Genomic DNA, 18,878 nt, shown 5'->3' on the forward strand with positions numbered 1-18,878 from the left:
CATGTCATACTGCATTAAGTCATATCCTGAAAAGATTGATGCAGTGATTTATCTCATGTCATCTCTTTATGTGTCAGTCAAGGAAGTAGAGCATATACAGATGGATCTTATCTGTAAAAATGGCTTGAATGTATAGAGTTATAAGAAAAAAAAAGTCATGAAAGCCAGAGAACTTGAGAAAAACTGCTTTTATACTAAGTATAATATTTAGAATTATCTGTTAGACTGCCATGTCTTTGATAAGATATGATAAATTTGTTTAAATCAGGATAGTTGGATATATATGACAAATAAAGAATCCTTGTTGTAGAAAGAACTGTTAGGGATCCATTTTGAGCAATGCACAATAGAAATCTGCATAGTAAACTCTGACGACCTATGGGAGTCTAACATCTTAAAATTCAAGAATTATAGGCAGTTTGTGGGGAATATTCTAGCCAAAACAGTATTTGGGTATATTTCCTCTTGACTGATATTGCTGGTATCAATACCAAAAAATATTCATAAAGAAATTGGGAGCAAAACCTGAAATCTTTCTTTTGAAATGTCATCTATAAGATAAGCAGTAGACAAAGTCATCTGAGCACATAACAATTAGGACTTGCCTGTTAGGTCCTAGCTACTTTAAATGTATAAAACTTCATTTTCTGTTGGTAGATAATAAATTTTAGGCCCATTTTCATGGCTAATAAACTATTTCTTCAATGTGCCTATGTGAGCAATAAACATTGAAGGTATTTTTGGTAAGAACAGTTGGCATCTATGGACTTGTCTTTGGTTCCTAAGCTAAAAGATTTCATGGCAAGTATTCAGTCATATAGGTTCTGTGCAGTGTTTGATGGTGTCCATGACTTACAGCTCCATTAAGAGATTTTGAGGCCTCAAGAAACTACAACTGCTTAACGCAAATATATAAAATTGTATTTTATACAAAAATGGCTTTAAGACACTAAAGATTAAATTAGCTACTAGCTTTAATGCCATGTCCTAGATTTTTGAAAGACATTGCTCAGGATGATGCCTTATTTCCATATTTTAATGGCATTTCTTCTAGTTTTATTTTATTTTTTCTGTCATTACAGCATTTCTTAGGGAATAGTAACAGCTGCTTCTGTTCAAGGTAAACATATTTTCAATTTTTAAAATTTTTTTCAGCAGATATCTTGAAGACAATAATGGCTGAAGGCATTGATGTTGATGGATCTCCTGTTTAATGTGCCAATCTACTACTTCACAATAATTTGCAAGGAGCTGGTTATAAATGACTTATATTACAGATAAAAATCCTGGAATTAATAAGAAGAGAGTCTTCCCAGGATTTTAGTCCTTTGTATGAAAACAAACTATCATTTATAATAAAAGGGGAATTCTCACACTAGAGGCTCTTAATTTTTATGTACTTCTATAAAAGTAATGTAGCAATAGCACATTTTTCATATTTTCTGTCCCAGTTATTTTCCTGCTCTGGATTTTATGGATATCTCATAATTAGAAGGTCACCCCTGTTTCCATGTTCTATTTTTACATCAAATGTTAATCAATTTCTTTTGCTGAAAGAAACATTAGAAACAACGTTTTGTAACATCTCAGCTACAATAAGAAATGTGTTTTTTTAAATACTGCAAGCTTTTTGATTTATAAATAAAAGTAAAAGTCACAGCGGTTGCTTTCTTGAAGAAAAACACGTCATTCCCCTGTTCTTTTACATCTGTAGCTTTTAATTTTCTCTCTCTACTATGGCCAGAAAATATTCTTATGGCAGTTACAGAGTTACATGTACATTTGTCCCATATTAAGACTTAAGAATGGCCAATGGATATTTTTAATGCCACAAAATCAAGATGCCTTCAAGAAACACAGGGATCAGTAGATAATAATGAGATCAAAGGCCTGACAAAGTAATAAATATTAAGTAAAACTAACACAGAAGCAAATAAATGAGTGGAAGTATTGTCCATACTCACTCAGTTCTTCAGAAATCCGTAGCAGGTGAGCACCAATATAGGAACTTCTCTGCATAGCAGAGGTTGGATGGGGCTTCTGTTGAACATCAGGATGAGGATATTAGAAGTAACTTCTAAAATTGCCATAAAAGCATTACTACTTTGTTCTGGCTTTCTTATAATGGGCCTTTATTTTTAGACAGAATAAATATATGTCTTAATAACTTTTTTACCACATACTGTGGTGCATCAAGTTTGTAATAGCAAAAACTAAAAGTGATTATCTTTATGTGATTTAATGTTTCCCTCTGTTTATTTGGTATGACTTTGATAATGGAGTTTATAAACTACATTTTCTCTTGAGATTCCTGCTAGGAAAATCTTATTGCCAGAAAACTAAATCTTATATTCTACCCTAAAAGCTGCTACATGATCTATGTTGTTTTTGGGTGTTTGTTTTATTTGTTGCTTTTTTGTTTTTTTAAACAAAGATCTCCAAAAAACTCAGTTTTGTGATTCTATAAACACTGAGTCGTGCTTTCCTGGAATTTACCTCAAAAGATGCAATTTTCATAGCTAACTCAGTTTACCTTTTTTGACTTGGTACTCAAATGAGAATGTGTCACAGAAGCAAATAACAACTAACATCCATCCAGGTATTTTAAACTTGGTTTTGTTTGCATTGAGTTGGGTTGTCTGGTTTATTTTTAATACTTCTCTAGCAGATTTAACTCCATTTCAGTCTTCATTTTGATGACAGAAATGCCAATGGAATGTATGGAAAGCTGATGTTTCATAGCTTGGAAAATTGCTCTAGTATCTTTGCTACTCCTCCTTGGAAAGCCTTTTGGACAATTCAGGAACAATGATATAATATGCAACTCTTAATGTATAAAGAGGACTGGCATACAAAGCCAAGGGGTGTCACAGTCTGGTCATGAAGGCCCAAGGATCTTGTTGCCTCCAGTTATGTCAGTTGAAATCAGGACTCTGTTGCCTAACTAATAAAAAAATGTTTAAACATTGGAAATTTTTGTGTTTTGTGGGTAAGCGTAAAAATTGAAGTTGCATGGTTATGGGAGCAAAGGTGAAATAGTTGGAAAATTAGGAATAATGCCTTAACCCTTGCAGTATGTCCATGGCAAGAGACAGATCTTGCAACTCATTAATGCCAATTAGTCTTCAGTTTAATATATGATCATTTAAGTGGAAGGCAATTTATAATTGTAATTGTAATTTGCAAATCTGCAATTTGTAATTTGCAATTTGTAATTGTAAACTGTGATTTGCTTGATTATGAAGGAAATATCTTGGAACAAAGGGAGTACCATGATATATTTGACCACTTACTGTTCTTATATAACTTGTTTCAGTGTTTCAACAACAGTTGAAATTTAAATCTGGATTTGCCATTGTAACTGACACTAAGATATTCTTTGAATCTGTACAGCTTAGAGCCTCTAATCTCTGAACTTCAGAGGGTGACAATGATTTTATTGCCTTGCAGACTAACTTATCCTATTCAAAGTCAAGTACATCAGAATATTAAGTTTCCTCAGCTCTCTGACATCAACAATTGCATTAGCTAGTTGCTTCTTTGAAGCTGCTGTGAGAGAGAATGCAAAAAAAAAGGGACAGTAAAATATCTGCTGTTTTCAGTTTCAAATTGCATGCCATTCTAATACATGGAATATTAGCTTTTCTCTGCTAGTGTGGAAAAAAAAAATTAATAGAATCTACAGAGATACTGCAACAATTGCAATAACTCCATTTTGAAATCACTTTGGATGATTTTTTTTTATATTAGTCTGAATTAAAAAAAGACAAATTCAGTCTCTTTCTCTCTAAAGTAGAAAACTATTTTCCCTATGAACAATTAAAATTTCACCAGAAAATAAATTGTGATTGTAAAGCATGAGTGTTTGGTTCTTTTTGCTTTTTGAATTTCATTACCAAAAAAATCTTAAATAATCTAAATTTGTCCTTTTTTTGTCCTTTCCACTAATCTTAACTTCTATTTAACACTTAGGCATACAACCCCATCATGATTTTTATGTAATATGGGTGTTAGGTTAAGGAAATAGACAATTGCATGGTAGGTCTGAATGTTCACAATCCTTTTTTGAGGAAACCTACTCAGTGAGTAGAATAACGAGGCAACAAGTAGAAGATACACAAGAATGGCCTGTAGGCTTCCAGTATGTTTTTAGATATATTCTTACATTTTTAATGTGATCTGACTAAAATACTAGCGAGTTTGTCTCCTGTGTTGTGTTAAATTTAGCCTGAAACCTTTCTACTAAGATCTGGAAGCCATATGGTCTTGTTAGTATTTAAATAAGAGACTTCCCAAGAAAACTCTTGATGTGGCAGCATAAGGCTGTTCAGCTTCATTCCCTTCTGTTTTTCTCAAATTAATCCTTGTTTTGAACAAAGGTACTGGCAGTACTTCCTTCAACAACATTTCAATGGAGTTTCAAATCATTTGAGATTTAGACCTGTAGTAGAGTTATTTGTAACCTCAGAGTTATTTCTTTCTCTGAAGCGACTGATTTTAATGGAATGGTGGTGTTTTCTTCATCTTGTGAATTTTTTTTGCTTGCTAATGACCTTGAATCCATGTTGGTGATTGCAATGAGTAGATGTTGATGGAGTGTTTATCTTTTAGTCAGTGTTCTTTGGCAAAATGTTTGCCTGAACATCAAGGAGAGGAGACAATAGATGGAAGAAAAACTTGCATCAATTAGGTAGAAATTATTGTAAAATTATTGTAAAAAATTATTGTAAAAATGTATTTTCTATACATTTAGGTAAAATATGTCTATATGTTATACGTATTTTACAGCCATCTTTGGTAAAATATTAATAATTTCCTATTAATATTTAAAGATAAGATCCAACCTCAAAATCCTGATTGTCAACAGATTCTGTATTTGCTAGAGCAGTTTATTGTACTTTTCAAAAAGCTATGATAACATGGACAAACCAAATCAAAAAGTCCATAAATTATGGGGAGGGGCAGTGGAAAAGGAGGCAGTTGTACATGGAAAATCTGTATCAATTTCAATCTTCTTTTGTTGAAATAATGACCCTACTAATGACAGACTGATTCGGATGACACTTGGCTTTGTGAATTTGAAATTTGGCTTTAGGTGTTGCACTTTTTGTCCCTAGCATCATTGGTGATACCAAAAAAGAAGCTGGGCACATGTTTAGAATAAAACTGCCAAGTCCCTTAGCTCCTGTAGGTTTAAGACTCCTTTGAAATGCAGCTGGCAATTTTGCTTTTTCAATAAATACAGATGTATTCAAAGAACTTGGTTTGTTTTTGCTTTTTTTTTTTTTTTTTTTTAAGACTGGCAAAAATTATGTCTTAGTGGGAAAAATCCAAGAAATTATTGAAGAAATATTAGGATTACATAAGGACTTAATATTTTGCATTTTAGAAACCATCAGTTACTTCAATCAAACATTAATGATTTCAGGGTATGAAAAGAAAGCTGAAGGAGGTGTTTTGATCCTCCAGTTTAAAGATTTCAGATTACTGTATGCTGATGACATTAAATGTCTTAATCCTCTCTTAAAATAGAAATGTATTTTTCAACCACATTGTGATTAGATTAACTGCCATTGCTTTGTTTTCTCTGACAATTTCCAATGAAAATAAAAGGTATTAACTGTGATCTCTAAGATGTATATGGAGTATTTGCACACTGTGCAACAAATTTTAAAATCACTGGATTTCTAAGAGATCCATTTAGATGAGTGATTCAGCTTCTGAACTAGGTAAGAAGATTGATCTATTTTCCCAAAGGTCAACCTTTCAAACGATCTGCTTCAGCTTTAATGCCTGTAAGAGGTTGGATTCTTCTACACTTTATGAACAAACTGTCATGGTTTGACCCGGAAGAGAGGTTTTGGGAAGTTATGGTCAAAACAATCAGTGGCCAAATTTCAGATTGGCACCTGGTGTGGCCACTGGGGACTTGGATACGCCTCTGAGAACACACAGGCACAAACAGAAGTCTGCAAACCATGAAAGCATTCTATAAGTTTGCTTCTATCTCCTTTTACAGGTGCTATTTGCTATCTATTAACTAGTAGCCCCCATTATTTAATTTTTTGAAGGTATTTTTGAAACTAGCTGAAAGGAAAGGTGGTAGTGTCTTCATGATTCCTTCAGAGGGGTAAAAAAAACCAGGAATAAAAGGAAAGTAGCTGGAGGCAGCACCAGCACAGGGGACAGAGGAAAGAAATAACAGAAATAGGAGCTGTGTTCTGCCTGTGAGCTGTGTTTTGGGCGATGGAGGTGCTGAAGGGTCAGGAGGAGAAGCCATAGGAGGAGCAGCTGAGGTCACTTTGTCTGCTCAGCCTGGAGCAGAGGAGATAAGAGGAGCTCACTGCAGTTACAGCTTCCTCCTGAGGGGAAGAGGAGGGGCTGCCCACCCAGCTGCTTGCTTATTCCCTATGCTCAGCAGAGCAGGAGAAGAGATTAAGGTGGAAAAGCTTGTGGGCAGAGATAAAGAGGAGATCACTGACCAATTCTCTTAGTGAGTAAAACAGACTCATCTTGGGGAGAATTAATTTAATTTACTGCCAATTAAATTAGATTTAGATGGTGAGAAACAAAGACAAAATCTAAACCAGTTTTCAACTACTCACTCCTCTTCCCAAGACCAACTTTAGTCCCTCATTCCCAGCTCTTCTACCTCCTTCCCTTGTGTGGTGCAGGGAGATGGGGAATGAGGAGATTGTGGTCTTATACGACCAGGTTTTCTCTGCCCTTCCTTTCTCTTCAGACTTTTCTCCTGCTCTAGCATAAGTCCTTCCCATGGGGTGCGGTTTCCCTCAGGACATATCCACCTACGCCAGCGTGGTACCCTGCACAGGCTCCTTCATTGACCTCCCCATGGCTCACACTGCCATTCCTGCTCCTCCTCGGTCTCTCCAGGGACTGTGGAGGGAGCTCTGCTCTGGTACCTGAAGCACCTCTCCTCCTCCTCTTTCTCTCACCTTGTTTTTGGCTTTTTTTTTTTCCTCACAATGAGCAAATAATTTCATTAGTTTCTTTCAATGATTTCATTATAAATTAGATACACTATGAAATCCATCTTTCCTTATAAAGAAACAAGAAATTCTGTAATCTTCACCAGTGATACAGCTTTGGAAACTGCAAATACATAAAATCATAAAAAATATAGTAGGATAATCAAGTGAAAAGTAACTTACAATTTATTTAGATTAGTCTTTTATTTAAGGATTCAGACATTTTTGGCACCACAGTTGACCCTCTGAAGAGATTTGCAGAAATTATTTTGCTCACAGAGCCCTGGCAGGTGAAAAAGTGAAGCCTAGTCTATCAAATTTGACATTTCCTGCAGTTACTCTTTTAAATGCCATCTTTCCATAAAAAGCATTTCCCAATTTCTGTTTGTGCTGCATCTACATTGTTTTTTAAAGGCATTCTATGATCTTCTGTAATTTTTGCAGGGGTGATTGGCAGGGAGGCCAGGATATGCCCCCAGTGGTCACCGACGTCCGTGTGACTGATAAGGACTGGCAAGTCAGCAGCTGCCAGCAGAGAGTTGTCTTGGAAAGACTTGGAGCACAAGCATCAACTTAGCTTCAGTGTTTTGCTTTTCTAGGGTGTCCTCTTGTGCCCTCCTTTGGCCCCTCCCAGGGGAAAGATTTTGGGTACTCTCTCTCCAGCTGACTCTTTCCAAAGGAAGTGCACATTTCTGAAGTCTCTACAGTTTTCTGAGATGAATATTCTATCTACTTAATTCTTTCTCAAATCAGCCATGTAAGGAGCCTAACCCAGTATTTAATTAAATCATGTGTATGAGGTTCATTTTCTATTTGATTAGTATTTTTTCCCAGTTTTTAGGAGCCTAAATTGTAAGTCTGTATAAGCAATAAGATTTGTCAAATGCTTTCTTTTACTTTCTCACCAATCATTACTAGAATCAAAATAAAGCAAAAAGAAAAAAACCAAAATAACCCTTAAAAGGGTGAGAAAATAAGATAGCCTAATTTACTGGTGTTTACTCAATTACTACCTCCAATATTTAAACTTGGAACTAGTTTATGTATCTAAAAATTTATAAAATTCTTGTGTGACTGCCATTAATTTATATCTTTCTAAATAATTGAGTGCTCTAAAAAAATAAATTAATAATTTATTTTTTATTTGGTGGTGTTATTATAAGTTTTATGTATTTAATCTTGAAACAACTTAATTATATTTCTCTTTAAGTATTAAATTGAATAAGAATGAACATTAGTAAACAGTGAAAAATCATTGTAGGGGTATGAAAAAAGGAAGTAAAAAGCATAATAATCTCTCAGTCTATGTTTGAAAAATAGACAAGACACAGTAGACCTTTAAAAGAAGAAAAAGTACAAACAGGACATGAGATAATCTTTAACTTCAGGTTGAGATTTTTAGCAGCCATAAGTCCTCTGCCCACATTAATTACTTTGCTAATGTCAGCTCCTGTGCTGCCTTTGGATCTCATAGTGATATTCCACAAGGCATTTCTCTTTTTCCTCTATGTCAGCAAGTGGAATAGTACTCTTTAGGAAACTACATTGCATCCTCACAATCGAAAAAGGCTGCCTTTATAGGTTTCCTATTTGGCTGCCTTTATAGGTTTCCTATTTGCAGTATCAGAGACATTAAAATTGTGGTGAGTTGGGAGATCCTCTTCAAAACAAAATACTTACCTGAACATAAATACTGAGGAAAACTGATAAAACAACATCAATCAAAAAAGTGTGTGTGCTTTTCACATTTTACTTTTACTAGAGTTTCACCAAGAGGAAACTTGTTTTTGTATTTAAACTTGTTTTTGTATTTAAACTTAATACCTTTGCCATTCTTTCTAACTAACTAACTAGCATGTTTTAAGTCTCCTCACTAATAAAAGACTTTTCTTACTGACTTTGATATCAGGGCTATTGAACCTACTTATTCTGCTGCTATGCCCTCTGCCATGATTGTATTCTGGAATGCCTGGTTTGAGAATGGGAAAACATTTCCCAAAATGTGCTGTCTATTCAAAACTGTGGAACAAATCTCATATTTTGTTATGTGTGCCTAATGTGATCCAAATCTATGGATAATTCAAATCACTGAAATGTTAAAATGACATGCTTGATAATGGAGGAATTTACAATAATGTATCCATTGGAAACTACTAAGAAGTAATCAAACTTTTAAAATATCTGGTCACATTGTCACTTTATTCACATGATCATATTGTGCATTGAATGGGAAAAGGACAGAGCAATTTATGTTCTTATGTTTAACCAAATACCTTTACTATAGACAAAAAGAAGACTTTTTCAACCTTAAACATAGGGGCTTCTTTTAATCTATTTTTTCAAAACAGGTTACTAATTTTGGTAAATATTATTACAGTGAAATTGTAGGCTAAGGTACTTCTCTGCTTGTATTAGAAAATGAAAGATTATTCTTATCCTAAACAGAAACAAACCATAATTCTGGGGGGAAAACTATGTACTATATGTCAACATTCCAAATAAATGTGCAGAGCTTCCAACTATGTAGTGCTGTGTGGCAAACACTTTTCAAATATTAGCTTCCAATTTCCCACAATCTGATTCATTGCCTTAATTTCAGCTTTAAACTCAATGCTGGAAGTGTTCAGATTCTTTTCTCACAGGAGTTTTCAAAAGTATTAATTAAAATATAATAAAATAAAGTAAGCGGTTGAATGGTTTTTGGAGCTACTTTGAATTTTACTACAGAGAGGAGCCTGGCAGGGTGCACACAGCACATTCCAGGGAAGCAGCAGCAGTGTAGGTCATCTCTGCTAATTCATTTAGCTCCAGGAAGCCATACATCAGAAGTTGTGTCGCTGGAGAAATTTGCCAAAATGATGATTGCTTCTTCTGAGACAAGGGAGTCCAAATCACTTCAAAAGCTTTTCACCAAAAAATGTAGCACTGTGGGGTTTAAACCCAGAAGGCCACATTCTCCACTGTGATATCCCCAGTGATGGGGAACATTTGAAAAAGTGGCAGCTGTTTCCTCTGGAATCACGAATTTAGGATGTCCAAAACTGTATCACTTCTCAAACAGGTTATATATCCCTGGTTTATATTGGCATATTTCTGTGGAAAGCAGGAAAAATATTTGAGAATTTTTTCTTAATTTACTTAACCCAGGCATGGGTCTGCCCTGCTTCTGCAGGTCTCATTCAAGTAACTAGTTTTTGCCAAAAGTTATAATAACAAAGAGTTACTTTCCTCAGATCAAAAACTGAAATACTTTAAATAACTGCTTAAAACATCATATGGAAAACTGTACCTCATGAACATAAGGATCAAGCTAACTCATTATCCTGTTTCAGGGTATGCATTGGCTTAGGAAAGTAAATCAATATATACTGTGAGGTTTAAATGACTTTTTTCTCTGCAAATTATTCCAGGTTCTGACAGTATTCAGGGTGAAAATTATATCAACAATAATCTCAGAAAAATCGAAATAAAAATTGTAGAAATTAGTATTTTCTGGTTTTAATAGAAAGAGAATAGGAAAGGGAAAAGATAGGCAAAAAAGTTTAGGGCAACTTTTCTAACAAGCCTCAATAAATCTGTCTTGTTCTTTTTTAAACATATTTATGCTTCTAATTTTTACATGTTAGGATAATAGGTCCAGTATTTACCTATGTGGTGTCTGGGGAAAAATGTTCTTCTGGCTGGTAGTTTAGAATTACTGCCTGATTGTTTAACTGGGTGTTGCTTACTCCTTGCCTTGGGAGCCAGTTCATTAGAAACAATTACTTGCAGTTCTTCATAGCATGTGTGACTTTCTCGGCAGAGGAACTATTTTGGACATGTACTGGATTTCTTTCTGTAAGATTTTGGGAATTTTTTTTATTGGATTCTCCATTCAATTCACACTCTTATGAGAATTGTCCCTAAACTATTTTTAGGAAAAACAGGGTAAAATGTGATTTTTTTCCTGAGAATTCCAGGTGCCTGTGTTTTTTTCCAACTGGTTTGAATTTTATTTTTCCTTCTAGGATGAGATGCACCTGTATCCATTACTGCCCAGAAAATCTCACTAATGACATGCATTAGAGTATTCACTTAACTTGAAAAATATTGTATGCGAGTATGTGATACATTATCCTATATGCTTAATTTTTCTCCTTTTATGTTTTATTCCCTGTGGAGCAATCTAGTAATTTCTCCCTCAAGATGTTAAAACACAAATTTTTTTGTTAGTTTTGTTATATTTTGGATAAAGCTCTGAAGAAAAACAAGAGGTCCTTCAGCAAGGCTATCTCAGGAGACAAAGAGGTGCTAAAAAGCATTCCATATGTATACAGGTATATTTAAGCACAGGATTGCATGTTTGATAAGTTTTTGTTGTTGTAATTTTTTTTGTTTTCTTTTTGAAGATACTGCGTTTCACCTCAACTCAAGAATAGATCCTGAATACAAAAAAACCACTTTTCATCTAGGAAGTAAGGTGCCTATAAAAGCTAAGACAGCCAGAGGATAATGTTAGATCTCTTATTTTGTTTTTTTTTTCTTATTTTTTTTCATAGAAAACTTACTGTAATCTGAGCCAATTCTTTATCTTTCCTTTTTTCTATTATCCTTAACAAAGGAACATATTTGCATCCCTGTTGCTTTTCAGCTCTATCTTCAGCAGTAGGTATGATTTTTAAAAAGTTTATTTTAATTCATATAACTTCAGAATTAATTCCGGTTTCTTCTTAATACTTCTATTAGTTTCTTCTAGAAGCTTAGATTTACTTTAGATAAACTAAATCTTCTAACACTCTGGAGCAAGAGAGACCAACCTAAAAATATATCTGGCATTTTGCCTCGATTTTTTTCTAACAGTTTCAAAAAGAAACAATATATAACCTGGGGAAGTTATCCATGTGCTGAATTGCTTTAGGAGATTCTCTTTTATCACTTAAAGTGCTCAGTGAATTTTACTTCATGTTGCAGTTAAGGACTGTAGCACAGGGATCTGATTCATTTTTGAAGATATTTTCTCATTTTCTGTCTCATGAAGGGAGGAATGACTCTTTCTTTGACCTTTACTTGGTATATTTAAAGCTCAGTTATAGAAGAGTTTGCAGGGGGTGTTTTGTTTTGTTTTTTGAAGTGGGCAAGTAAAAGTGTTAGTAGTGATATCCCAAAAAACAGGTGCTTTTGTAACATCCACTGTTTGAAGTCAAATGCAAATTAGCACAATGGAAATATCTCCATTTGGAGATGAATGTGGAAGAAACCAAACATCTAACAATGGCATTACTTTTTTTTCCTTGTCCTACCTATCTTTGGCCTGACAGTGTTGATGGATACCTTTAACATCCTACTTCTGTAATGGTTTAGGATAATTCACAAAGGAATTTCTTTTTAATGAACTGAGATAAATCATTCAATCTTTCATCTTCTTGATCCTGTTTTTTGCACTCCCCCTCCCCTTCCTTCCCCACTCTGATCTTCCTATTCTCAGAAAAAAAAAAAAAAAAAAAAGTCCCTTGGTAATAAAGTACATAAAGATTATTTTCTAACTCTTCAATATAAGTTGTTTTTCTGACATGAGCTTTTATTAGCCAGTGGCATCCTTAACTGCCCCTTTGTCTTGGTTCCAGCTGCGATACTGTTAATTTCTGGGAGGGGATCTTATCAATGCCTACAAATATCCTAGAGGCAGGTGTCAAGAGGATGGGGCCACACTTCTTCAGTGATGTCCAGTAACTGGACAAGGGGCAACAGGCACAAACTTAACCAGGGGAAAATCCATCCAAATATGAGGAAAACTTCTTTACTTAGAGGGTGACACAGCACTAAAACAGGTTGCCCAAAACCTTCTCTGGCAGTGTTCCAAACCTGACTGTTCACAGTCCTGTGCAGTCTGTTCTACATCAACCTTCTTAGTAGGGGATTGGACTAGGTGGTCTCCAGAGGTCCCTTCCAACCCCAAATATTCTGTGATAATATGTAGATTTATTTATTTATCTATTTACATATTTTAAATGTTAAATTTAAATTGTTTTTATTTCAACTCACAAAGTTTTGTCATTTTTATCCTTCCAATTCCCTTTTCCCCATCTGCTGAGGGGAAGAGTGAGCGAGTGGCTGTGTGGGGCTTAGTTGCTGCCTGGGGTTAAACTGTAGCAGAAACCACAGATCATGGATCATGAAGAACTTTTCTTTGGAAAGGGAAGATTTAGTTGCCAGATTGGAAAAAAAAACCTTGTGGGTAGAAGATGAAAATGCAAGTGAAAGATGGGGTGATAAAGCAGGGCACAGGAGAGATTAACAGGTTTAGTTCTTTTCAAGAGATAGCAAATTCTTAAAGCATCTCCATTTCATGTCAAAACAAACCCTAAACTCCTAACTGTCTTTTTTGGTTGGTGGCACTAAGTCTTTTTATCAATGTGGTAAAAAAAAAATTGAAATAAAGAAAATAAAGAAGATTAAAAAGAAAGATTCAGTCACCCAATTTTTTAAATTTATTTTATGTGCCTTCATAATTTAACCATTGTTTCTTCTGTTTATTTCTTGGTCTCACACTCACAAAAATGTACCTGTTTTGACAGTTATTAGTTAATCTTTATGTAAGGACACTACACATTTCCAATATTTTATTTTTCTTATTTTGCTCACAAAGATTTGGTATTTACATCTACTCTTACACTTCCCCAGAGGATTCTGAAAGAAAACTTGACTCAGGAACAGATTGGCAGAGGGCAAAGTCCTGGTGTCAATTCTCTACTAATTAGGCAAATGTACACTAGAGGTTACATTTAGACTATCCATTTGCATCAGTATCTCAGATTTAATAGTGTAGTCACTCTGTCTCATAGCTTCTTCAAAAGCAATTATTTTGACAATTATTAGGAAATGTTATAAATAATTCAGGACATAATAATGAAAAATAAGTCCATTAAGACAAAACCCTGGGGCAGAAAAGCCTGGTTCTGGAGAAGTCATGAACAAAACACTTTTCTTGAAGACCAAGTTTCCTGCCATATATTTGTGCATATGAATGGCCAAAACAGGTCACAAAATGTGTAACATCATCACTCTGACATTGTAACTCCCATGCTTAACACTTGCCTAATGCAAATAAGGGAACTGAGATTCCTTTAACTAAAAAAACCCAGAAATGTTGTCTTGAAAAATGTCAGGTAAATTTGACAATGTTACCATATCAAGACTGAAGACAGCAAAGATGGGAGGAAGGGCTGGAGGGGACTGGGCTACCCTCAGAACAGAGATGTTCAGTGTGCTGGAAGCAGAGACCTCAGTCTGTTCTGCAATATGTAGCAGAGAGTGACAGTTTCCTGGATATATGTGGAGAGATCATTTAAATTTTTTTTCCAGTTGCTTTAGGCTGTTGATTTTTAAATCTTCAAATATAGATAATGAAGCTCAGGGGTATAAGCAGCACCCGCAAAACCACGCCCTCTCTACTGCATTGTTTTCTTTCAAAGCATTTTATGTGGTGATCGTGTCAGGCTGTATTTAGTTCATAATTTGTAAGGATTCTGGGTAAAACAGTATAGTTGTGTACAATGCATCACACAAGAAAACTATTCTAGGTGGAATCTGGTCTGCTAGTAATGAAGCATGATTGCTTATATGTTTTAGGAATCGTTATTTGGTACAATAAGGTTGAGTAATATGCTCAAAATATGTTTTAATTGTTTGAAAAATTGTCTGATTAATGTAATAGCCTAGGCTTAATGATATGTATAAGATGCACAGTTGTTTCCATTATGCCTGCAAAATCCTTGTAGCCAAAATATTATCATATGCTTTTCTTTCCTTTCCTATTTTTATGAATAAGCTTGTGCTGTTGCAATCCATCTGTTCCTCTTGGATCCTATCCAAAGGCTTTCCATGTTCCATTGCCAATACCTATATATCCTATCATAGAATTAAGTAAGTGGACACATACAGATATCTATAAATATGTGGCATTCTTCCATTAAAATTATATATTGAAGAGATAAATCATCGAAGACTGGCAAGGCATGACTTCTAAAAAAAAAAAAAAAAAACAAAAACCAACCCACTAAAACAATTTATCCTGCTTTAAGGTACAAAAAAACCCTGGTACAGCACTTTCTAGAGAGATATTAAAAAGGCTGACTTTACTACAATTTGTCAATTTTGTATTGTCAAAAGGAAATGAGAAGTTCTGAGCAATTCTGATCAAGAATTATTAATTTAATAGTATTTAATTGTACATTTAGAATGGAGTTGCTAATTGGATTATTTGACTTCCTGAGCCTCAGTACCCATCATCAATTTTGCGTGCTGAATGTTAAATATTGGATAAATCATTTGATTCTCTCTAACACAAAGAAAAGGTGAAAATTATTATTTTTAAATTGAATGTCACCAGCAGTGTAAAAGAGATGTGTATCTTTGCTCATAACTGCTAGTACTTAACATCTCATAGCTGGCCAGATTTTTTTCAGCATATCTACAGATAGAGGAAGTATAAGAAGGTGTCTGAGTCCTGCCAGGGGAGATTTTTCAAAAAGATTTTTCAAAAGTTAATTGTGTCTAGACAATCCAGTTGCCTGTTTCAGAGAGATGACTGGTTTTATGGACAGGACACAGAGCAGGATATTACATATTGCAGTGGATTCACCCTGGCTGGATGCTGGGCACCCACCAAAGCTGCTCTAACACTCACTTCTGCAGGTGGACAAGGGAGAGATAATAAGATAAAAGGTTCATGAGTTAAGGACAGAGAAAGGTCACTCACAAAATACTCTCACGTGCAAAACAGACTCAGCTTGAGGATATTGATTGACTAAAAAAATCAGAGCAGGATAATAAGAAATTAATCTTAAAACCACCTTCTCCCCACCTCTATCTCCTTTCTGGGCTCTGCTTCCTCCCCCCAGGAGTGCAGGGAGATAGGAATGGGGGTTATGCTCTGTTCATCACCTGTGGTTTCTGATGCTGCATGGAAAGCAGTCCTTCCCCTGCTCCACCTTGGGGTCCCTCCCATGGGAGACAGTTCTCCACAAACTTCTCCAGTGTGAGTCCATCCCACAGGCCGCAGTTCTTTTTGAACCAATGCAGTGTGGGTCACTTCAGGCACAGGCTGCTTCTGAGTGAGTCCCTCATGGTGTCGCAAGTCCTGCCAACAAAGCTGCTCTAGCGTGGGGGGCTCCTCTCTCCATGGTCTGCAGGTGCTCCTACCAGGACCCTGTTCCAGCATGGGCTTCCCAGGGTGTCACAAGATTCCTCTCAGGCATCCACCTGTGTGCACCTTTTCCACAGGCTGCAGGTGACCTTCTGCTCCTCCATGGACTGCCATGTGCTACAGGACACAGCTGTCTCACCACTGGCAGCTCCAGCACCTGGAGCAGTTTCTACCCCTCCTTCTGCTCTGGGTGTCTGCAGGGCTGTTCCTCTCACATATTTTCACTCCTGTCTTCTCTGGCAGGCCACAAGTACATTTTTCATTCCCTTAAATATGTTATCACAGATTTGATACTACCATTTCTGATTAGCTCAGTGGTGGGTCCATCCTGGAAACATGTGGCATTGGCTCTGCTGGACATGGGGAAAGCCTCTGGAAGCTTCTCTGAAAATTCATCCCTGTGGCCCCCCAGCTACCAAAACCTGGCCACACAAACCCCTCACATATGTCTTGACTTTGTCCAGACCATCAGCAAGGTCTCCTACAGCATTCTTATAGCCAAATTGGAATTGCTGCATAAGTGGACAGTAAGGTGTGTGTAAAAGGGACTGGACCATCTAGTTTAAAGGGTCACGTCAGTGGCACAACATCCAAGTGGCTGTTTGTGACAAGTGGTGTCCCTCAGATATTAATACGGAAGACAGAATGCCCACTTAGCCAGTCTCTGAGCAGTGCCAAACAGAGGTGGAGGACTTTCTGCTCAGTGGAGACTGGAGAAATGGGCTGAAGAAAACCCTGTGAAGCTGAACAAAGCAAAGGGGGGCTCTTGCAGCTGGGATAGACTAAGGTCATATAACAATAGGATCAGGGTGCCAAAACAGCACTGTGTCCAGTTTTGGGCTTCTCATTACAAGAAAGAAGTGGACATACGGGAACAAGTCTTTTGGAAGACCACTAGGATTGTTATAGGGCTGTAAAGCATGGCATATGTGGAGAGATTAAAACAGTTGAGTTTTTCCATTCTCAAGTAAAGACAAAGGACGATCTAGCTGCTGTATTCATGCTGTCTAATGGAAAGAGAGAAAATTAATTCAGAATTTTACTAGAAATTTCAACTAAATACAAGTTAAACTTGGTCATCTTGGGGGCTTGTATTGTATTAGCCAGAGAGATTATGAGATCTCTGTACTTTGAGATTTTTAAAATATGACTTGTGATTAGACCAGACAACCTCAGGAAGCCATTTTAGTTTTCACAGTTTTCACCATTTTCAGGGCACATTCTGTGTTCTTTAGGCCCCTTTAGGCCATTATTTAGGCCCCGTTAATCCTGTTGTTCTGTGGTTGTACCATTCTAGAAGGCAGAATCCAGAAATGTATGAAAACTCTTTTCCTCTAAGCTTCATTAGCAATGTGAAATAGATAAGACACCAAAAATTCTTAATGTCAAACTTCATGCCTGTGTTCATCACACTGCTGACCACAAAAAGTCTTGTGTACTTGATAGGCAGCTAAGAGGGCTGGCTCATTTAGTCTATTGCAATAGTTGCAACCACAACACTAAATGACAATAAACTGTACTTTACAAATGACAGATTGCATATGGTTTACAATTTTTTTTTTCCGCATATTTATCAAAATCTTTCTCAAGGTTCCAGTAGATGTCATTCATTAATATTCATATCTGGCATCACTTGCACACAACAGTTCTGAAACCTATATTCTTTATTCCTTTGTCATATCCAATAAGGAATTTTTGGAGGCAAAGTTAAGAATTTTGGAGGCCACAATAATTAACACTTAGCAGTTTGGCAAAAACAGTTTGTTCCATGTGCTTTTATTAGGTATCAAATGATAATTCAAAATCATTATTTAAGTTGCTCTATAAAGCCTAAACCTCTATAAAGTGTACACATAAAAACTTGTGTCTTGTTTACCACTATGTAAGTAATATAGTAGTCTAAATTAAATTTTTTAAGAAAAATTTGTTCCCACTTTGAAGAACAAAACACTGGAAGAGAAACAAAGTAATCTTGTAATGTTTAAAAACCCCTGTATTCTAGCAAATATCTGGAGAAGTGGTCAAAGATCTATTAATATTAACAGGATTAATCTAATGGTCTTTTGTTCATTTAAAGTGTAATTAATCCAAGTTAAACTTGATTCTGGAGAGATTTTAAAAGGAAATAAAGTCTCTTATGTCTCATTTAATCATAAAAGGGTATGAGTTCTGCACGTTTCACTGCCACAAAGGTAAATAGGCATGCACTACTAAATTTGAGGCCTTTATTTCTCTGTATACTCAAATACTCAAGTATTCACTTTAGGTTGAAAAAAAGAGTGTCACAACTGTCCAGAAGGTCTCAGAGGGTTAGTTTAGAAGCATCAAAAATGCTTTCATTTAAATTTATGATCTGGGCTTATTCAACCTAAGCTTGAACACTTTTTCATCTTTAGCCTCACAAGAATTTAGTGTAGGAACACTTTCTCAGTTGGTAGGCTTTAGCAAATGAAAAATATATTTATAACTTCAGGAAACACCAGTTCATGGACTATGGAGGAACAATCTAAAAAGAACAGATATTTTTAAAACAAATGAAAGAAGTTTAAGAAACTTTTTTTTTTTTTTTTTTTTTTTACTTTGGTATTAATTGGAAAAATTAAATTCCATATTCTTTCTGTATCAATTTTTTTTTCTCCCTTATGAATAGATGTCATAATGAAACTGAATCTGAGGCCTTTCTCTCAAATAAATGGGGTTGAAAA

This window comes from Pyrgilauda ruficollis, unplaced genomic scaffold (assembly GCF_017590135.1).
Source record: "Pyrgilauda ruficollis isolate IOZ18807 unplaced genomic scaffold, ASM1759013v1 scaffold102, whole genome shotgun sequence".
In the NCBI taxonomy this organism is placed as follows: domain Eukaryota; kingdom Metazoa; phylum Chordata; class Aves; order Passeriformes; family Passeridae; genus Pyrgilauda; species Pyrgilauda ruficollis.